Source organism: Miscanthus floridulus, chromosome 18, assembly GCF_019320115.1.
Source record: "Miscanthus floridulus cultivar M001 chromosome 18, ASM1932011v1, whole genome shotgun sequence".
In the NCBI taxonomy this organism is placed as follows: domain Eukaryota; kingdom Viridiplantae; phylum Streptophyta; class Magnoliopsida; order Poales; family Poaceae; genus Miscanthus; species Miscanthus floridulus.
Genome location: NC_089597.1, coordinates 17,025,020 through 17,045,616, shown reverse-complemented (window position 1 = coordinate 17,045,616; position 20,597 = coordinate 17,025,020). Strand labels below are relative to the sequence as shown.

The following is a 20,597-nucleotide window of genomic DNA, read 5'->3' as shown; positions in this document are numbered from 1 at the left end:
TTGATGATGAGGCTATGGCTCTATTTGTGTGCAAGATGGGCAAGTTCATGAAGAAGAAGGGCTATGGTGCAAGAAAGAGAAGAGATCACGCCAAAAGCAAAGAATATGTGAGAAGATGCTACAATTGCAAGAGCCCCGATCACATTGTAGTGGATTGTCCCTACAATAGTGATAATGATGAGGATGAGAAGAAGAAGCACAAGAAGGACAAGAAGGAAAAGAAGGAGAAGAGGATGACCTTCCAAAAGAAGAAGAATGGTGGAGGCTATGTGGTCACTTGGAATAGTAATGGCTCTTCAGATAGTGATGACTCTAGTGATGATGGCAAGAAATCTATCAAGAAAGCACTAGCAAGTATCACCATCAACAACAAGCACTCCATCTTCGACACTCCATCGACATGCCTCATGGAAAAGCCTACCAAGGTAAAATATGATGTGAGTGATGATGATGAATATGAAAGTGATGCTTGTAGGAGTGATGATGACAATGAAGAGTACTCTAAGGAGGAGCTCATGGATATGTGTGAGCAAGTGCACACTTGCTTTGAGATGAAGAAAAATAAGTGCAAAGAATTGAACAAGAAAGTCAAATTTCTTGAGCAATCTCTTGATGAGCTCAATGCCACTTATGAGAGGCTAATGGAAGCCCATGAAAAGCTTGGCAAAGCTCACTCTAAGCTTAAAAAAGCTCACTCCTCTCTCATCGAGCAAGTCAAGAAGGAGGAGGCCAAGAAGGAGCAAGTGATCATGTCTTGTGATGCGGGACTAACATGTGATCTTCTTAATGAATCTTTTTATAAGCCCATTGTAGTTGCTCCCACTAACACTTCTTCTAGCACTACTACTTCTACTTCACCTTTGAGTGATGGTCTCACTTGTGATGCCTCACTAATGGTGGAAAATAAGACCCTCAAGAAGGAGGTAAATGAGCTCACTCGTGCCTTAGGCAATGCCTATGGTGGAGATACCCGCTTGCTAAAGTGCTTGGGTAGCCAAAGATTTTCTCTCAACAAAGAGAGATTAGGCTATATCCCTAAGAAAGGCAAGGCGGCCTTTGTCACTCCCAAAGCTAGCTTTGTGAAGGGCAATGGTCGGTTTTGCAATAGATGCAAGCAAGTTGGGCATATAGAGCAATATTACAAGACTAACAAGAACAAACAACCTAATGTATCCTGAATCAAATTTGATTCTTGTTACATGCTTGTTAAGGGTGCCAATGGTATAATGGCTAAGTTCATTGGTACACCAATTGTGGGCCCAAAGAAGAAGGCCATTTGGGTACCAAAGACCTTGGTAACTAACCTTTAAGGACCCAAGCAAGTTTGCGTACCTAAAAAGAATTGATCTTTTATAGGTTAATTATAAAGCTAGAGGAAGGCATTGGGTGCTTGATAGTGGGTGCACCCAACATATGATCGGTGATCCAAGAATGTTCAATTCAATCAATGAAAACAAGAGCAATGGGATTGATAGTATCACATTTGGTGACGATGGCAAAGGCATGGTCAAAGGTCTTGGTAAGATTGCAATATCCAATGACTTAAGCATTTCCAATGTGCTACTAGTAGAGAGCTTGAACTTCAACCTATTGTCGGTAGCTCAATTGTGTGATCTTGATTTCAAGTGTATATTTGGTGTGGATGATGTAGAGATCATAAGTATAGATGGCTCTAACTTGATATTTAAAGGATTTTGATATGAGAATCTATATTTGGTTGATTTCAATGCTAGAGAAGCTCAATTGTCAACATGTTTGATCACTAAGTCTAGCATGAGTTGGTTATGGTATAGAAGGCTTGATCATGTTGGAATGAAACAATTAAACAAGTTGATCAAGCATGACTTAGTTAGAGGCTTGAAAGATGTCACTTTTGAGAAGGATAAGCTATGTAGTGCATGTCAAGCCAGAAAGCAAGTTGGTAATACACATCCTAAGAAGAGCATGATGAGCACATCTAAGGCATTTGAGTTGATGCACATGGACTTGTTTGGACCAACCTCATACACTAGCATTGGTGGAAACAAATACGGATTTGTGATTGTGGATGATTTCACTAGATACACATGGGTGTTCTTTCTTGTTGACAAGAGTGATGTGTTTGCAACATTCAAATCATTTGTCAAGGGCATTCACAATGAGTTTGAAACAATCATCAAGAAAGTGAGAAGTGACAATGGAAGTGAGTTCAAGAACACAAGAATTGATGAGTTGTGTGATGGATTTGGAATTAGACATCAATTCTCGGCCAAGTACACTCCACAATCAAATGGCCTAGTTGAAAGAAAGAATAGAACTTTGATTGATATGGCAAAATCAATGTTAAGTGAGTACAATGTGAGTCACTCATTTTGGGCCGAAGCAATCAACATGGCATGCTATTATAGCAACTGACTTTATTGTCTCCCCATGATGGAGAAGACACCTTGTGAGCTATTGAATGGAAGAAAGCCCAAAATAACATACTTTTGGGTATTTAGTTGCAAATGCTACATATTGAAGAAAGGCACTAGATTGAGCAAATTTAAAAAAATGTGATAAAGGTTTCTTGCTTGGTTACTCCACTACTAGAAAGGCTTATAGAGTTTGGAATTTGGCTAGTGGTACTCTTGAGGAGGTTCATGATGTGGAATTTGATGAAACAAATAGTTCCCAAGAAGAAGATGAGAATCTAGATGATGTAAAAGGCACTCAATTGGTCAATGCAATGAAGAACATGGACATTGGTGATATAAGGCCTAGAGAGGTGATTGATGTTGAAGATGACAAGAATCAAGTGATCTCTAACTCAAATGTGCAAGCTAGTGGTTCTCATGATCAAGTTTAAGCAAGGACTAGTGATGACAAAGTGCAAGATCAACAACAAGTGGCTAGTTCATCATCTCAACCAAGTTATCAATCAAATACAAGCAATCAAATGTAAGTGCTTCAACCAACCAATGTTGCAAGAGATCATCCATTGGACACTATCATTGGTGATATTTCAAGACGTGTGCAAACTAGATCAAGATTGGCTTCATTTTGTGAGCATTTCTCATTTGTGCCATCCATTGAACCTAAGAAGATAGATGAAGCTTTGAAGGATGTTGATTGGGTCAATGCTATGCATGAAGAGCTAAACAACTTCACAAGAAACCAAGTATGGGAGTTAGTTGAGAGGCCTATGGATCATAATGTAATTGGAACCAAGTGGGTCTTTCGGAACAAGTAAGATCAAGATGGGATAGTAATAAGGAACAAAGCAAGATTAGTGGCTCAAGGTTACACTCAAGTTGAAGGTCTTGACTTTAGAGAAACATATGCCCTGGTTGCAAGATTAGAAGCAATTAGGATTTTGTTAGCCTATACTTGTGCCCACAACATCAAGTTGTACCAAATGGATGTGAAGAGTGCATTTCTAAATGGGTACATCAATGAGCTTGTGTATGTGGAGCAACCTCCCGGTTTTGAAGATGAAAAGAAACCCAACCATGTTTATAAGTTGAGAAAGGCTTTGTATGGATTGAAACAAGCACCTAGAGCATGGTATGAGAGATTGAGGGATTTCCTACTCTCTAAGGGATTCCAGATGGGAAAGGTTGACACCACTCTCTTCACCAAGAAGCGTGGAAATGACTTATTTGTATTGCAAATCTATGTTGATGATATCATATTTGGGTCAACAAATCAAGATTTTTGTGAGAAGTTTGGCAATATGATGGCAAGTGAGTTTGAGATATCCATGATTAGAGAGCTTAGTTACTTCTTTGATCTTCAAATCAAGCAAATAAAGAATGTCACATTTATGAGTCAAGGCAAGTATATCAAGGACATATTCAAGAAGTTTGGAATGGATGATGCTAAAGCTATTAGTACACCAATGGGGACAAGTGGAAGCTTAGATAGTGATGCTAGTGGCAACATGGTGGATCAAAAGATGTATCGGTCTATGATTGGAAGCCTACTCTATGTGACCGCATCAAGGCCAGATGTGATGTTTAGTGTATACATGTGTGCTGGATTTCAAGCCTCACCAAGAGAAAGTCATTTGAATGCAACAAAGAGAATATTGAGGTACTTGAAGCATACACAAAATATTAGATTGTGGTATCCCAAAGGAGCAAGATTTAAGTTGATTGGATATTCAGACTCCGATTTATGTGGGATGCAAAGTTGAGAGAAAGAGCACATTAGGCATATGTCAACTATTGGGAAGATCACTTGTGTCTTGGTCATCAAAGAAGCAAAATAGTGTGGCACTTTCAACCGCCGAAGCGGAGTACATTTTGGCCGGTAATTGTTGTGCTCAATTACTTTGGATGAAGGCTACTTTGAGTGACTTTGGGATCAAATTCAAGCAAATGCCATTGCTATGTGACATTGAGAGTGCCGTAAAGCTCACCAACAACCTAGTTCAACATTCAAGAACAAAGCACATAGATGTCCGTCATCACTTCATAAGAGATCACCAACAAAAAAGGGACATTTGCATTGAGAGTGTTGGCACCGATGATCAACTTGCCGATATCTTCACCAAGCCACTTGATGAAAAAAGGTTTTGCAAGCTAAGGAATGAATTGAACATACTTGACTTCTCCAATATGTGTTGATGCACCCCCCACCTATATGACATGCCTCTCCTTCGAGCAATCCAAGGTAAAAGTTGATTGGCATGGCATACATCCTTGCTAAGGACATGTTTAGTGCATCTAGACATATTTCACATTTGAATAGGCTCATTCATAAAATTCAAATGAATTTGATGCTTGTGTGGTGCCACTATTGCTTGTATGCTTAAAATGATCTAGTGGTAGCATATGACATGTTTGTGGGCTTGTAAACCTAGTGTTTGATCTAGAAAATGAGCTCTAAGTGTTTAACTCAATATGGTACAAGATAACCCTTATTTGGAGGTGTGAAGAAGCTTGTCCTTGGATCAAACCGAGTTAAATGTCTTTTGTAAGTAATCTAGATTGAACCAAATTGAGAAAATGATCCTCACTTCATATGGTTTTATCCCAACCTATCTAAAATTTGAGCTCACCTTTTGTGCTAATTGTTGACAAAGAGGGAGAGAAATCCACAAAGATAGTAAGATAGGGGGAGCAAACAAATGAAATGACATTGTAAGGGGATCAATCATCAAAATTACACACAAGTAGGAGGAGCAAGCTCATAAACTTGTATGTTGCATTTGAATGTGCATATTCTTATATTTGCTTGCATAAGCACAAGTTTTAAATTTCAATATCCATGCTTGTGTGGTGTATGATAGTTATAGGTTTGAATGATGAAATGAAATACTAGCATGCATAGGTTATGTAACTAGACTTATGTTTATTCTATGGAAACTAGACCCTTGCTTTTAATGTTGATCTCATAGGGTATTCTAGTTTTTATGTATGTCTAGTTACTAATGGTGCTAAGGATGGTATATTGGTGCACTCCGATTGGTATCACGCTTTAAAGGTCCATCTCTTATACCTTAGCATCATTTGGTAGATATTGTCTCCTTTATTTCCTATCTAAGCATATATGCAAGCTATAATTCAAACTCTTAGCACATATGTAGGGGGAGCGATTGCTACCATATGAGATTCATGAAACTTGTCCATATCCTTTTACACATAGTAAATATGCTTGGACAAGCAACATGGATTCAATTGAATTTCAATTCGTATCTCTATGAAAGGGTTGTCATCAATTACCAAAAAGGGAGAGATTGAAAGCTCTAGTTTGGTTTCGGTGAATTGATGAAACCCTAAGTGCTAACCTAGTTTATTAAAGTGTTCATGAGATAGGTAGCACATTCCAAGTGGTGAAACAAATGAAGATCATAACATGATGACGGTGATGCCATGGTGATGATCAAGTACTTGGACTTGAAAAGAAGAAAGAGAAAAACAAAAGGCTCAAGGCAAAGGTATAAATGGTAGGAGCCTTTTTGTTTAGGTGATCAAGACACTTAACGAGTGTGATCACATTTAGGTTCATTAGCCATACTATTAAGAGGGGTGAAACTTGTATCGAAATGCGGTTATCAAAGTGCCACTAGATGTTCTAACTCATTGCATATGCATTTAGGATCTAGTGGAGTGCTAACACCCTTGAAAATGTTTGTGAAAATATGCTAACATATGTGCACAAGGTGATACACTTGGTGGTTGGCACATTTGAGCAAGGGTTAGAAACTTCACCGGCGGAGTGTTCGCTCGTAGAGTGCAGACAGTCCAACGGTGCCACTAGCGCCCTATATAGAAAAGACAGCGTTTCACTAGAGTGATCGGACGCTGGCCTCTACTATACCGGCACATCTGGTCAGTGAAAGTAGTGAGCACGCGGTCTCGGTCTTGTGACCAGACGCTGGGTGAGTCCGGTCGAGCTTGACCAGACGTGTCCGGTCGTGATTTCTCACGTTTGAAACCTTACTGGAAACGACCGGACACCAGGGTCCTACGTCCAATCACTTTCTAACTGACGCATCCAGTCATCACTTGACCGTTGAGATTGGGTGATAATCGTTTGAAGCTGATGACACGTGGCAAGCATCGGGCGACCGGATGCTGGGGTCCTGTGTCCGGTCACCCCGAGTTATGCCCAATGAAGGGGTACAATGACTCTATTTCGGGGGGCTTCTATTTAAGCCCAATGGCTAGCTCTAGCTCATTCTCTTGGCCATTTGCATTGACATAGCAACCTTGTGAGCTTAGCCAAAGCCCAACCACTCATCTCCATCATTGATCCATCATCATTGTGAGATTGGGAGAGAATCCAAGTGCATTGCTTGAGTGATTGCATCTAGAGGCACTTGGTATTTATGTTTTGCTGCGGGATTCACTTGTTTCTCTTGGTGGTTGCTGCCACCTAGATGGCTTAGAGCAGCGAGGATCGTTGAGCGGAGGTTGGTGATTGTCTCCGGCTCTGATTATGGTGATTGTGAGGGGTCTTGTGCCTTCCCCGGTAGAGCGCTGAAAGGTAACTCTAGTGGATTGCTTGTGTCATTGAGTTACCTCACTTATGGGTAGGTTCTTGTGGTGTCCAATTGTGTGGACGAGGTTTGTGCAACACCTCTTAGCCGCCGAACCACCAAGTGTTGGTCGACACAATGGGGACTAGCGTGCCGGCAAGCATGTGAACCTCGGGAGAAAAATTGGTTCTCTTACCCTTTGGAATTCTCTCGGTGATTGATTTAGTATTCATCTTGTGATTGATTCACTCCTCTACATGGTAGTATAATCAACCTACTCACTCATTTATATTCTTGCAAACTAGTTGTAGCAAGCTCTTTAGTGTAATTAGAATTGAGAGCTTGCTTTGTTGTTTTAAGTTCATCTAGTGGAGCTCTTTAGTGTAGCAAGTGTGAGAGCTCTTAGTGAGTAATAACATAGCAAATTGTGTGTCTAGTGATCATAGCAACTAGAATTGTTGGATAGGTGGCTTGCAACCCTTGTAGAGCTAGAGTAAGTTTGCATTTTGCTATTTGTTATACTAATCGAATTGCTCTAGTTAGTTTGTAGATTTTTGAATAAGCTATTCACCCCCCTCTAGCTATATTAGGACCTTTCAGTACTATGGAATCCCTACCTGCACTGCAAGACCTAGATGTTTCATCCTTGGACAAGTTTACCACCTGCAATGGCTTTCTTTTTTTTTGAGGTCAACATCGGGGGCAAGAAAGGCCTCCCCACCTGAATTTTCATTCCATAGATGCTGGTCTAGCCAGGAGGTGGAAGGGCATGGTGCCAATCCCAATATAAAATTCTAAGAGGTACATGATAAGGAGAGAGGGAATACAACACTTAACAGAACAACCACAAACACAACATGATTTAGCTACCAAGTCCGCCTACTGGCCGAAGCGACTACAAGCACAACTTTCTAACCTATGCCACCACCAAAGACATACTTCAAAGAGCTCCACATCACATGCAGCTATAAGGTATTGAGTGGGATCCAACAGATGGCAGCTAGGAAGCTACAAGGCATTGAGTCAGAGCCAATAGGAGGCAGTCATGAGTAGCATTGCCTAAGAATGCACTTGAGCTCCAACCAACGCCCGCCAACGCCGTTTGGGGGAAGGAAGTCTCAAAGGGGGAGGGTCGTCAGTAGGAGGACGAGGAGATCTAGAGAGGAGATCAAGGTCCCCACCACCCAGCATATGATGAGGCGAAGCACTCAAGTGATGTAGAGAATGACAGAGCAAGCCATTGGTGGCGAGCACCTGATAGCAAGTAGTGTTTGTAGAGGCCAAGGGGTAGGAGGGTAGCCATACCAACAACAAGATGGGGAGGAGAGCAACTGAGGAGAGCACAAGGACGCATGGGGGCACTCACTGAAGTGGGTATGCTTGCATTGATGCCTTCAAGGAGAGTGATGTCCACGGACACCGCCATCGATGAATAGAGCACCAAGCCCATAAGGGCTTGCATCCCAGAACTTGCTTAGCAGATGCAAAAAGCACGAATTGGCCATCGCGATAGCGAGAGCTAGAATCTATCCCTCCATAGTGGCACCCTCAAGAGGGACACAACGTTGTTGACACCACCACCACTGGCTCCAGATAACTAGAGCTAGGTTTTCACCAGGAGGAGAGGGACAATACTATAGTCATGGGTTGGGCAGCCTACACATCGACGCCTCCAAGGAATAAACGGCGCTAGAGGGCATCACCATCGGTCACACAGACAGGGTCATGCATGGCTTTTGCCTAAGCTCCCAAAACCCATGAACTATAGCCCATCGTCTTAGGCAAAGGAGGTGCTTGATGAGGCCCTCAGCAAGGAGCGCATCCACCACCTCCTTGTGGTCGTAGTGCCCAGCGCAAAGCATGGATCCGAGCGTGGGCACGAGGAGGCACGGGCCGGGTGCGCACAGCGCGTGGAGCTCACCCCGTGCGTGGATCTCCACTACTATAGATTGATTTATCACAGTTGCCACTTTTACTGTCGTAGCGATAGAAGCAATGGTGTGATACATCCACCATCGGTTGACCGATAGAGAGGCCTCCTAAGGAAGGAAACCGATAGTTGAAACTATTGCCACCGACGGGTTAATGGTAGATGCGGCAGTGGTATTGGGGTTGCATTCCCTCCATCGCATGAAAAGCCAGGACGACTAGGATACGTGTTTTGGCTGGCGGTCCAAAACTAGTGTTTGGTCAACCGGCGGTAAAAATTTAGTGTGAGTGTTGAATGCCCTCAACTTCCATGGCTGTCAAATCACCATTACTTTCGCCGCCTGAAGCCAAAGAGCCATACCCACTTCTCTACATATTCTTCAAGCTGGTGCCCTCTGAAACCACCCCACTTCTTCATTCATCATCCCCTTCTCTTCCAGTCTGCAAACAAAATGTTGGACAGCCCCATCAAGTTTCCAAGCAGCTCGTCATCTAGCGAGGATGACTTGCTAGCCCACTAGTCCTCTGAGGAGGACGTCTCCTTCAATGACTGGATGCCTTCTTATTATAGTCCTCTGTGGAGCTCCAAGAAGGAGGACCTAGAGGAGGAGGACACCGCTGACGCCAATGACAACAACAATGACTCCAACGACGACTTTGACTCTAACGACGATGACGCTAACTCTGACTTCGACTTGCCTCCTCCCAAGCGAGCAAGGCGAGCATGATCTAGAGGATCATATTTAGATTAAATAGTTTATAGTTAGTATAAGTAGTTTTAATAGTTTATGTTAGTTATGATGTTTTTGGACGAGTACAATCATTTAGTCATCCAAATTGTATTTATCTATATATGTAATGAAAAAAGTTCTTTGAAATATTATGTTTCCTACTGCTATTCTTGCTACCTATCTTTGAACCTTGCTATATTCCAGGAGATATTGCTATGCAATGAATGTTTTTTTCTTTTTCTGTATATATATGAATGAAAAGTAAAAACTATTATGTACGGTTCCGGTTGTTTCTAAGAGAATCTAATAGCAGTTCAACTGCTGACAATCACCATATTATAGTGTTGGATTAGCGTGGCAATGGTCGGCTTAATACGAATACTATTTACCTTATCCCGTACCGTCCGTTCTCGCTGCCAATCAATCTGGACCGATCTATTCCCCAACTCCCCTCAGCCCTGTTGGCGCATTGGCGGCTATTGGAACCACTAAAAATCTCCAATATGAAGCCATTAGTTCTCTCTACCCATTGCTTCATCTTCATTCTCCCCACTAGTTGCTTCATCTTCATTCTTCCCACCCGCCTTTACTTGCCCTGCCTCAAGCACTTTGCATTATCGTCGTGGACAACGCCCCATGAAGGTTAGATGGATTTGGTCACCCCCACTATTTGCATTTGGTTCCAATTGGTTTTGGGTTTGGTATCAATTTTGTTCATATTAGGAATTTTTTCATTGCAACAGATGTCTTACTTTGGAAGAAGCCATTACAATGCGAGCAACCTTGCCTTTTGGTGGCTAGGGGTGGCACCAGGCCCCCAGATGATGTTGTTTGCTACTTGGGGATGGAGCATTCACCCGGACTGATTGTTGATTGTTGAAGCCACTGTTCGTCACCTCCTCGGACCACAAAATTTGACAAGAATCGTTCAAGACTCTGTTTGTGGAGAGATTTTTGTGTTTTGCAGGACTGAACAGGAAGTAGACATACTTTATAGATACAATGTGTCCATGGATGGAGATGCTATCATCTTTGCTATGGTTCACTACCTTTGGCTTTTGGGATCGCATCAACCAAGTGAGTACCTTAGCAACTGCCAATCCATCCGATATTAAGTTTTAGAATTTGTGAAACTTTTGTGTTAATGAAGTTTATATGTACTGATGAAACCTCTAGATTAGTATGTATGAGTACTGCATAATCGTTGAACTATTACTTCGGTTGAACTATTAATTGACTCAGTTGGTCTTGATTGTGGTCCACGTGTACACCTCTATGTAAGCACAGAGGATCCAAAATAGGCCTTCTTCTACAGGCAGATAGTACCCTAAACCGGCGGTGACACAACATTTCATCTTGGTAGGACTACGAGGGTTTTGAAGGATGTTTTGGCGCCTTGGTGGGAGGCAAAAGCATAGACAAAAGACCTGTGCCGACCTCTTCACTCAGAGTGTGCAACACTTTGAACCCTTATTGCTCCATGGCTACATCTAGCTCCAACTCCTCCCAATGGTCGGCACCATCCTAGGGCACCGTCATGAGAAGAACACTGGCTTCTAGCAGAGGAGGCTACAATAGGAGGGGGCACCCATCCCATGCCATGTCGAGAACTACCCCTACTCTTACCAGCCACCACTTTTGTGTCACTGTGGCTTGAAGACGCCTCGGTGGATTTCGTGGAGTGATGGAAACCTAGGACGTCGGTACCACAGACACTAGAGGGCAAATAATGTAACTTAATTTCTTTCTTGTTCATTCTATTTTCTCAATGCAAATGCTAAAATCCCGCTGTACTTATGGTAATTTGGTTTTTCGTAGCCCGACTTAGATTGCAGGTTCTTTAAGTGGCACGATCCCCCATGTGGAAAATTTCTGAGGACTTTGATTTTGGATTTATGTAACAAGATTTAGGAGCAGAAGGCAGAGGCCAATGTTACAACAAATGAAGAACATCTGCAGGTGGAGGAAGAGATTATGCCATAGATTGAAGAAATGGCCAGGGTTCCTACAAAGATGATGGAAGATTTTGTACCTTTGAGAAAGAAATGTGCTTCCTGTTCTTCTTTCACCTATTTTGTACTTACCTTAGTTCTTGGTATGTTCAATGGCAAGTTGCTTAGTTCACCATAGTAGATTCAAGTATCAATTTATGATGTATCAGACTAAAATCTGTCACTTTTGTACAACTATTGTTAAACTAAATGCAAGGTGATTATCTAGGTGTTCAATTTATTGAAATGTAAATGCTAGTACATCCAAGTATCAGTTGATGAGTCAGACTGAAATCTATCACTATTATACAACTATTGTGAACTAAATGCAAGGTGATTAACTAGGTGTTCAATTTATTGAACTGTAAATGATAGTAGATCCAAGTATCAATTGATGTGTTGGAGGCATCCTACTTACTTGGACACTAGGCCCTGGTACAGGGGCAACCAATTTATTGAACTATATATACACTCCTACGGTCCTACCACACCTTCCTCACATCCATTCCCCACTCTGCTTCACCCTGCTAGCATCAGACGAAAGGCAGCCTCTCGCGTGCTCACTACTCCTTCACCTCTAACCTCGTTGGTGCATAAATCTTCAGCGCATCATCCCTGCTTCTCTACTCCATCTGGATCTAAGGTAACTACACTAGATCTGCTCCTTCACCGGATTTTATATTCCTTTGTATTGCTCTCTTGTGCTCTCTGCTCCTTCACCTCCAACCTAGCTACAGTAATTTTGTTGGATCTGTAGATGAAAATGCATCTTCTCATTCTAGAGTTTGTGGCCTTGTATATCCCTAGAGTGCAGCTTGTGAGCCTTATTGTCCTCAGTATTGGTTCACCGAATCAGTGCTTTGTGAACAAAGTCGATGAGCTAAATGAAAGTGTACTAATGGATGTGGATAGGGTTGTAGTGGTCAAGGCTCGGGATGACATGGAGATTGACAACGATTCCATGGAGGTCGACAACGATCTGTAGGATATTATGGAGATTCACAATGATCCCATGGAGGTTGACTAGGATCTGCATTGAGAATGATTAATTATGCAACCAATGATGTACATATGAAGGCCTTTTAACTTTTACATAGTGTCGGCCTAATTAGTATCTACATTTTAGCTTTCGGCATGCTTGTTCGCTTGGTAATGTCCACCTACTTATTTGGTATGAATGTATGGAACTCAAGTTGGGTTCCATTCAATCCAAGAGTACTAGCATTGTGCTTTCCTTATGTTTTCTAAGTGCGTAGTTTGGCTTTGTTTCAATATAATCTGTTTGGTTCGTGACCAAAACGTGCCATGCCACAAGTTAGTCATGTCATAGTTTTTCTGGCAGTTGTTTGGTTTGCTGCCACAACTATGGCGTGCCACACTTTCTTAGCACCATGTCCCATACGTCATAGACTCATTTTCTTGCCAAACTTTGCCATAAGTGTGGCTTCAATTTTGCTCACCAAACTTTCTCTAGCGGTCATAGTTTGCCAAAGGTTAGACATGGCAACTTTTTTGGTCACCAACCAAACAGACCCAAATCTGTGTGCTTTATTATTCAGCATCGAACTCAAGTTGGCTTCCTTTCAATCTGAGTACTGGAATTGTGCTTTTGTTAGTTTTCTAAGTGCGCAGTTTCGCTTTGTTTCAATGCCAAACGTTAAGATTGTGTGTCTTAGTGTTCATCACCATATCATACGGTGGTCTCCGGGTGGTAATAGGACTTAGCCGCCGGTGATGGTACTGTGCATTCACCACCGCTTAGTTGCCAAATTTCCAATCCCGCGTTTGAACCCTCCTGTGCGGAACTGATGAAAGTTCGATTCGCCCGTGGCGTAAAAGTTACGCAGAGAGCAAGCAATCCCTGCCCCAACACCCCCTAACCCCTTCCCCCCGCTGCCACCCCCTCCCTCTCCCCCACACACATAGCTTTTCTTGTCCTCATTGCTTCTGTTTGTCATCGCCACTCCTGCTTATCACCACTTCTCAGCTCTTGCTCCGTGTCGGTACACATAACTGGCTTGCCCGCACAGAACCACCAACGCATGAGCTGCTGCTGTCACTGGTGTTGCCACTCGTGCTCATCACTGCCAAATCCAAAGGCATGTGTAACAATGCCTTACTTGCATCGTCGTCCCTTCTCAAAACTCATCTCCTTACTAATGTTTATTGATGCAATTCCATGGCAGGGTGGCCTCATCTCTTTGGCTGGTGGTGTCCTTGATGAAGGAGGTCCACAACATGAGGAACGCAGTGGACAACCTCTTAGACGATGTGCTTGCCGACATCTTCAGCTACCTCCCTGCTTGGTCCTTGTGCTACTGTAAGTGTGTCTGTCGCTCCTAGAGGCCCGTCATCTCTGACTCCTATCAACGTAAGAAGCTTTCATAGACTATCATCGGCTTCTTCTATGGCAGCTGGTGGAAGGGCAATCGCCACTTCACCAGCATCATCGGTGAACAACCCTCCTTGTCCTTCTTGCCCTTCCTCCTTAAAAAAGTTCTAGTCTCAAATTATTGCAGCGGCCTCATCCTTTGCTGGTGTGCTAGACCTGATGGATTTACGTCGCTATGTTGTTTGCAATCCGGCGACCCACAAATGGCATGTACTACCGCATAGCATCCGTTCTGTTGGTTAGGCTCGCTTAGGTTTTGACCCAATGTCCTTGCACTTCCATGTGATTGAATTTGTTGAGGTGGAGGGTGCATGCATAGGTGTGGAGATCTACTCATCTAAAACTACAACATGGATCTTTAAGGAATCTGAATGGGATAAGGGTAGTATTGTTCTACATTCAAAATCAAGAAGTGTTTTTCTTAATAGTTTTATGCACATTCTTGAGTACTCTGTGATAGTTGCTGTGGATATGGAGGGAAATACATGGAGGACAATTCGTAAACCAGGTGGTGATGAAATGTCCATCCATCAAGATTAGGTCACCTGTGTGTGTGCTCTGCTGATTTTCACAATAGGTCTTGGCTTTTAGTGTGGATACTTGAAAACTATGGTACTAATAACTGGAGTTTGAAGCATGTTGTGGACACAGAGGAACTGTTTGGACACATGAATATTAAAGTTGGTTCTGAGCTTTGTGATGAGGAGTACAGAGTGATTACAGTTCACCTAGAATAGAATTTCATTTTCCTTGTTGGGAAAGATAGAGCATTGATTGCATATGACATGGACCGCAGAAAGGTTCATGTCATCCATGCCCATGTCATCTGCTTTTTTAGATCAAGAGGGTGTTTCCATATGAACAGGTCTTACTATCTTCATTTTGTTCCCTTGTTCATGGAGTCTTTAGCAGAGCAGTAAAGGTGCATTTCCTGCATTTCATCGTCACAACAATCTTTGTTTAGGTAGGGAGTTGTTTTCATTCTATCTATATATAGGCCAATTTTGGCTTGTTAACTAAAGGAATGGTATGTTCAATATTATTAATTCTGCTACTTTATTCAGGTTGTGGATCAGAGATGAATAAGAGGGGTTCCATGGTGCAATGGCTACCAATCCAAAGGATGCACTAATTATATTCATTTTGCCTTGCAAGCAGGAGTGCCACATAGAAGGAGCATAGCTACGTCATTTTGTTATGTAAGTTTGTATAGATCAGTACCTTTAGTATGCTCTATGTACCACTTGTGTTAGGACATTAGTTGAGAAAGATATTATGGTAGCGTCCATTGTTATTGTAAAAAGTACTCTTGTTTGTGAACATGATTTATGGATGTAATGATTATATATCAATATGCTTTGCGTTCATGAAGCTATTAAGGGCCCGGCTAAATTAGTAACTATTGTGAAATAGGATGAAATTCTATCACCGTCACTATAAGTATGATTCAGCAGGAATCAAAAGTATATTACCGCCGAATCCTTTAGTAACCCGACACCGACTAAATGATCATCAAAGGTGGATCATGGTGTAAGGCGACATGACAATGACCTTTGTACTGGCGGATCATGTGGTAGAACCACCCGAAATAACACGCTTTCGGAGGAGCTCGTCTTCCACTAGACACTAAGCACCCCAAAAGTTAGCTACATCGGACAGTTCCATCGAGCACACCCCACAGGAGAACTCAAATCAATCCATGTTTTACCTTTAGAATCTAATAATGAGTATGTGCTTATAATACTTAGTCCATTTTGTATAACAAGAGTTCTTGGAAATTATTTATTACAATACCAGGGTTCAGAGTGTGATAATGAAATAGCAGAATGAAAATAAACATCTAGCGGAAATGATAGAAGGATCCATCTGTGCCCACCAGAAGAATCCTCTACATAAGAGCTACTCCTCAAGCTGCACCTACAACTGTGTAAAATAAACACTGAGTACACAATGTACTCGCAAGACTTACTCGACTAGTGGGAATAGTTTCCTGACTCCAAGGGGTATGATAGGCAATATGGGTTTGCTATTTTCTTTTTGTTTGTGAAAAGCATTACTAGAAGTACATCCTTAAGATCAAGTTTAATTAGCAGTCATGATTACTTCATTAGCTAACCATTCTAGGTAAGCACCTATTCTACTTTCAAGCAAGGGTTGAGCAATCAGAACCAATTTACCATCTTTCATATTCAAGTTCTTACTACGGTGCTAGACCATAGTCAAGTCATACCGTCTCACAGAAACAACGATTCGTGAACCAATGTATCCTAGCTAGGTACCTCGAAACACATGCCCCATTTGTACCCCAGGCACAAATAAGACCAACCCATTCCACTCCTGTTACGGGGTCTAGGTCCCCATCCAAACTTGGACTCCAAGCCCCCACACTTGAGACTTGGTCTCAATATGGTGCTTAGACCTCCACCTTTCCCCGCCTCCAATCAATCGGTTTAGAAAGAGCCAGAACCCATGACAAGAGCATAATGAGCCTTCCCGCTCCCATAAGGAAGTATGTGCTCAGCATAATAACTTTGTGACCTGACTACCATCCACAGCAATGGACGGTCCTCAATCGACACGGACAGGGAAAACAGTGTAACCAAGTTAAGCCCCATTGGCCACAGGACGTAACCTATTACACCCACCAATACCCATACCACATCCCTGCCCGGTCTCCATTTTGCTTTCATCATTTTTATCATGCGAGTAATTATAATAATCACCTATTGTGAGTAACGGCAGACTACTCACGCTACCAAAAGCCTAAGCATAACAGCTACTCGAACCTATACTAGTAGGACTCATAGGACAGTTATATCTATGTAGGTGGTTTTCATAAGATTCGTGTAATGTAAATGCACATAACATATATATAGTGATTATAAAAAATAAGGGGTTATGCACTGAGGCTTGCCTTGGGCAGGCGCGGTGTCAGCCAAGTCAGTCGGTGGTGGCTCTAGGACTTCCTCCCTCATGAGGATCTCCTCCTCGTATTCCTTGATGATCTCCTCTAACTCACGATCGTCTGTGGTCACTATCTCCACCAACTCATTCTCTACATGCATGCGATGATGATGCAACACTTAGCATTTAGGCAACAACAACTCTTAAAATAAGAATACGCATACTAAGCTAGCTCTAATGACTAAGATACTAAGCTAACTATCATTTTCATCAAGCAAGGTGTTGGGTTCAACTAACAAACATTTAGCTTAGCAAACCAAGGATATATCTTTATTTCTACTAATGATTTAATGTATATTGAAACATAGAGCATCTAACTACCCTAATGCTTAGTCTATTCTAAGGCTACAAAAATTACAATGAACACATAATAATACAATGAAACCGCTGTAAAAATTTTAGGATCAAAACTATCACCAACTCACCACAGAAATTCCTACAATAATCAACTTAATAATATTAAGCATTCTCAAATGATTTAATAACTCCTAATATCAACACATATAAGTATGAACTAAATACACCAACAGATAGATCATAATTTTAGGAACCTAACAAAATTTGTTTCGCAGTTTTTGGACACCTACACGAATTTATATTAATTACCAAAGATCAGCTCAGAAGTTAAATTAGAAAACTATTTACTAATTCCTTATGAAAAAGAAAACTAAATCTCCTGTGCGACCGACAAGCGCGGCCCACGCAACACAGTGTGCGCACACATGAGCGCACAGAGGCCCACGGATGTGGCCCATGCGAGGCCAGCTTGCAGTGCGAGACGGCCCGCGGCGGGGGAATCTCGCGCGCGCTAGCATTTATGCAAACGAGGCCTCAAACTTCTTCCAAATCACAACAAGGTACTAATACTATTTCCTCCTCTCACAGGCCTTCTCACTTAACCCCCTGACCTTTCCCTAATTCACCCGTGCACACCCCCAGCGACTTAGCGCACGGTGGCGCGGCGGGCGGTGACACGGCACGACCGCGCCGGCCACCAAAGGCTCACGCTGGCCCGTCAGTCGGGCCGACCTTCAACTACGGTCGAACCTCCTACACCAAGCAGCACCATAGGGTGGTGGGACGTGCTGGGGTGAGCTGCAGCAATGCATCGCCATCCACGGCGGTGGTACACCCGCTCCGGTGAGATGGGGATGCTACGGACCTAATTGGCTAGCGCGTGAGCATTAGGAGACTACCGTGGACCAGGACGAGGTGATGGTTGGGGTGGAGGATGTCGGAGGAAAGGTGGCCACATGTGGCCGAGCCGTGTGGCAGCGCACCACGGTGCCACGATCATGTTAGCGGTGACAGGGAGGCGGTAGCGGATCCTCTGGCATGCGCAAGATGGTGAGCGAGGCAAGGCAAAGCTAGTAGTGCAGGTGAATTGGCTTGGGGCGAACGGTAGGGGGACTACCCTCGTCCATGACTAGACGTGGCCTTATTGGCATGACGGTAGGAAAAGTGCCAAATTGGAGCTTGATAGTGCCTCCTTCATGGTTGGGTGGGGTTGGGTAGCTAGAGAACTCACTAGAGGGGCTGTAGATGGGTGGAATTGATTGGAGATGACTTCTTGCTGTCTAATGTGCTAGCACAGCTCCGACGATGGTAGTAGAGGGAGAGAGAGATGGGTTTGAGCTTTGGCCATCCTCACCTTGGCAGCTAGTGGTCGGCTAGACTAGCGACCGTGTCTATGCACTCGCTACGCGACACATGACCAGACCACATGCACGCATGAGGAGGCAAGTGGGGGTGTGGCCTGCGCGGCCACAACACCATTAAGGTAAGGCGACAGCGCGAGCGCAGCTGGGACCGCCCACGTGCACGCGGTGGCAGAGCGAGCTACAGCAGCGTAGCATGGCATCATAGTGGCGTTGGTAGCGACAATGCAAGGTAGGGTAGTAGTGCACGGACGTGACGATGAGGTGATGGCACCGGCAGTAGCTTCATCACGGTGTGAGGTGGGGCAGGCAACATCAGCGGTGGCTCCATGTGGCCGGGCCAGTGGCGGCCGGGCCACAGCCAGGCTAGAGGCAACCATGGCCAACCACGCACGACCAGCATGGTAACGTCAAGCGCCCGAGCTTGGTGACCGCGTCCACCCAGCAAGCCAGCCCGAGAACGTGCCATGCACATGTATTAAAGCACCTATAACAACTAAATGATTGCTTCTGGACCTTAACCATCTTCACCACGCTCAAGATGGCATATGAGGCTACCAACCTGAGCTAAAACATGACACCACCTCCTAACTTGATTTCACAAAATAAATCGCCAAACATTGCATTGTCTTGCTGCATATATCCTTGAGTTGAATTTTATTTCAAGTTGCATTTCTAGGCTATTATAAATGTTGGCTAGCAATGTTATTTTTTCCACGGCAAGTATTTCATTGTCATCTACAAAGTTCATATTCCAAACTTTATTTAAGCGCCACATATATGTTCTATAGCATTTTTGTTCAATAAAAATTAGTTTTAAACCCTACTTGATACATATGAGTTATGGAATAGCTTACCATTTAACATTTTTATTGATCATCTAAAGTTACAAAATTGTTATCTACACATTCCATCACATGCATTATCACATAAACATGATGCTCATGACATGGTTTGGTAATTTGTTTAGGGCGTAACACCAAGGGTGTTATAGATCATATGCTGAAGCGATGATGGTGTTAACCTCTACATAGGCATCTCAACCGTCGAACCGACAGTGAACCCACACCGCTGATAGTCGAGTCAAAGTATAAGGCGACGGTGCTGGTGACCACTCCACTACATAGACGGTTGATGTGATCACACGATGGTTTTGATAGCCTCAACACAGGCGGATCATTGGCCAATGCGGCGGTGTTAGTGTACATTCATAGCCGGGTCATGCTCCAATGCGATGGAAGTAAGGACCTAATCACGGATGGATCATAAGACAATCAGCGGTGTTTGTTTACACCACAGTCGGTCCTAGATGACAATGATAAAGGCTATGACAATCATTGTCGACAGCTTACTATCAAGACCAAAATTGTACTGCGATGTGGGTAACGATGTGGTTGTGAAAGGTGCGAGTGTAGTAGTGCTCGTTGACCAGTGGTCTCTGCATGGCGTCCACTAGGGCATTGAGCACGTGTGGCGGTGCCTCTTAGGATCTAGAGCTCGACGAGGATATGGACGCCACCATCATGGTGACAGTGGGGTCCATGAGAACTGGCCCAACGAACACGTCCTTATTGAAGCACACCAGCGCCAACACCATGGCCGTGCAGGCATCAACGATGAATGGCCCCTGAGCTCAGCCTCCACCACTAGGAACACACCATGGCAGAGCAGCACGCCTTGGAATCGTGGGTCAAACCACCCGCCCGTAGATAGTGCCGGCCACGAGCGTGACCCTACTCCACGTGCTGCACCAGTGTTACCATGCACATAGGGATAGGTAGCTAGAGTCAGCCGTCCTAGCACTACATAGGCGAGCGCCCTTGGGTGCCTTCATCCGCCTAGTGCTGCCATGCCACGAGTTGGCCACCACACGCCAGATCTAGGGTAGAGACCACTGGACACGTGCCCCAGCGCGCCCACCGGTCGCCGCATGCTAGATCTGGGGCTAGGGCACCGGATCCATGTCTAGGGAGCTCGGATCTACTG

General features: G+C 43.6%; 1 pseudogene; it reads left to right on the top strand.

The window, feature by feature from the left end:
• LOC136523369 (uncharacterized) overlaps positions 1-20,597 on the top strand; it is a 45,249-nt pseudogene that overhangs the window by 2,626 nt on the left and 22,026 nt on the right.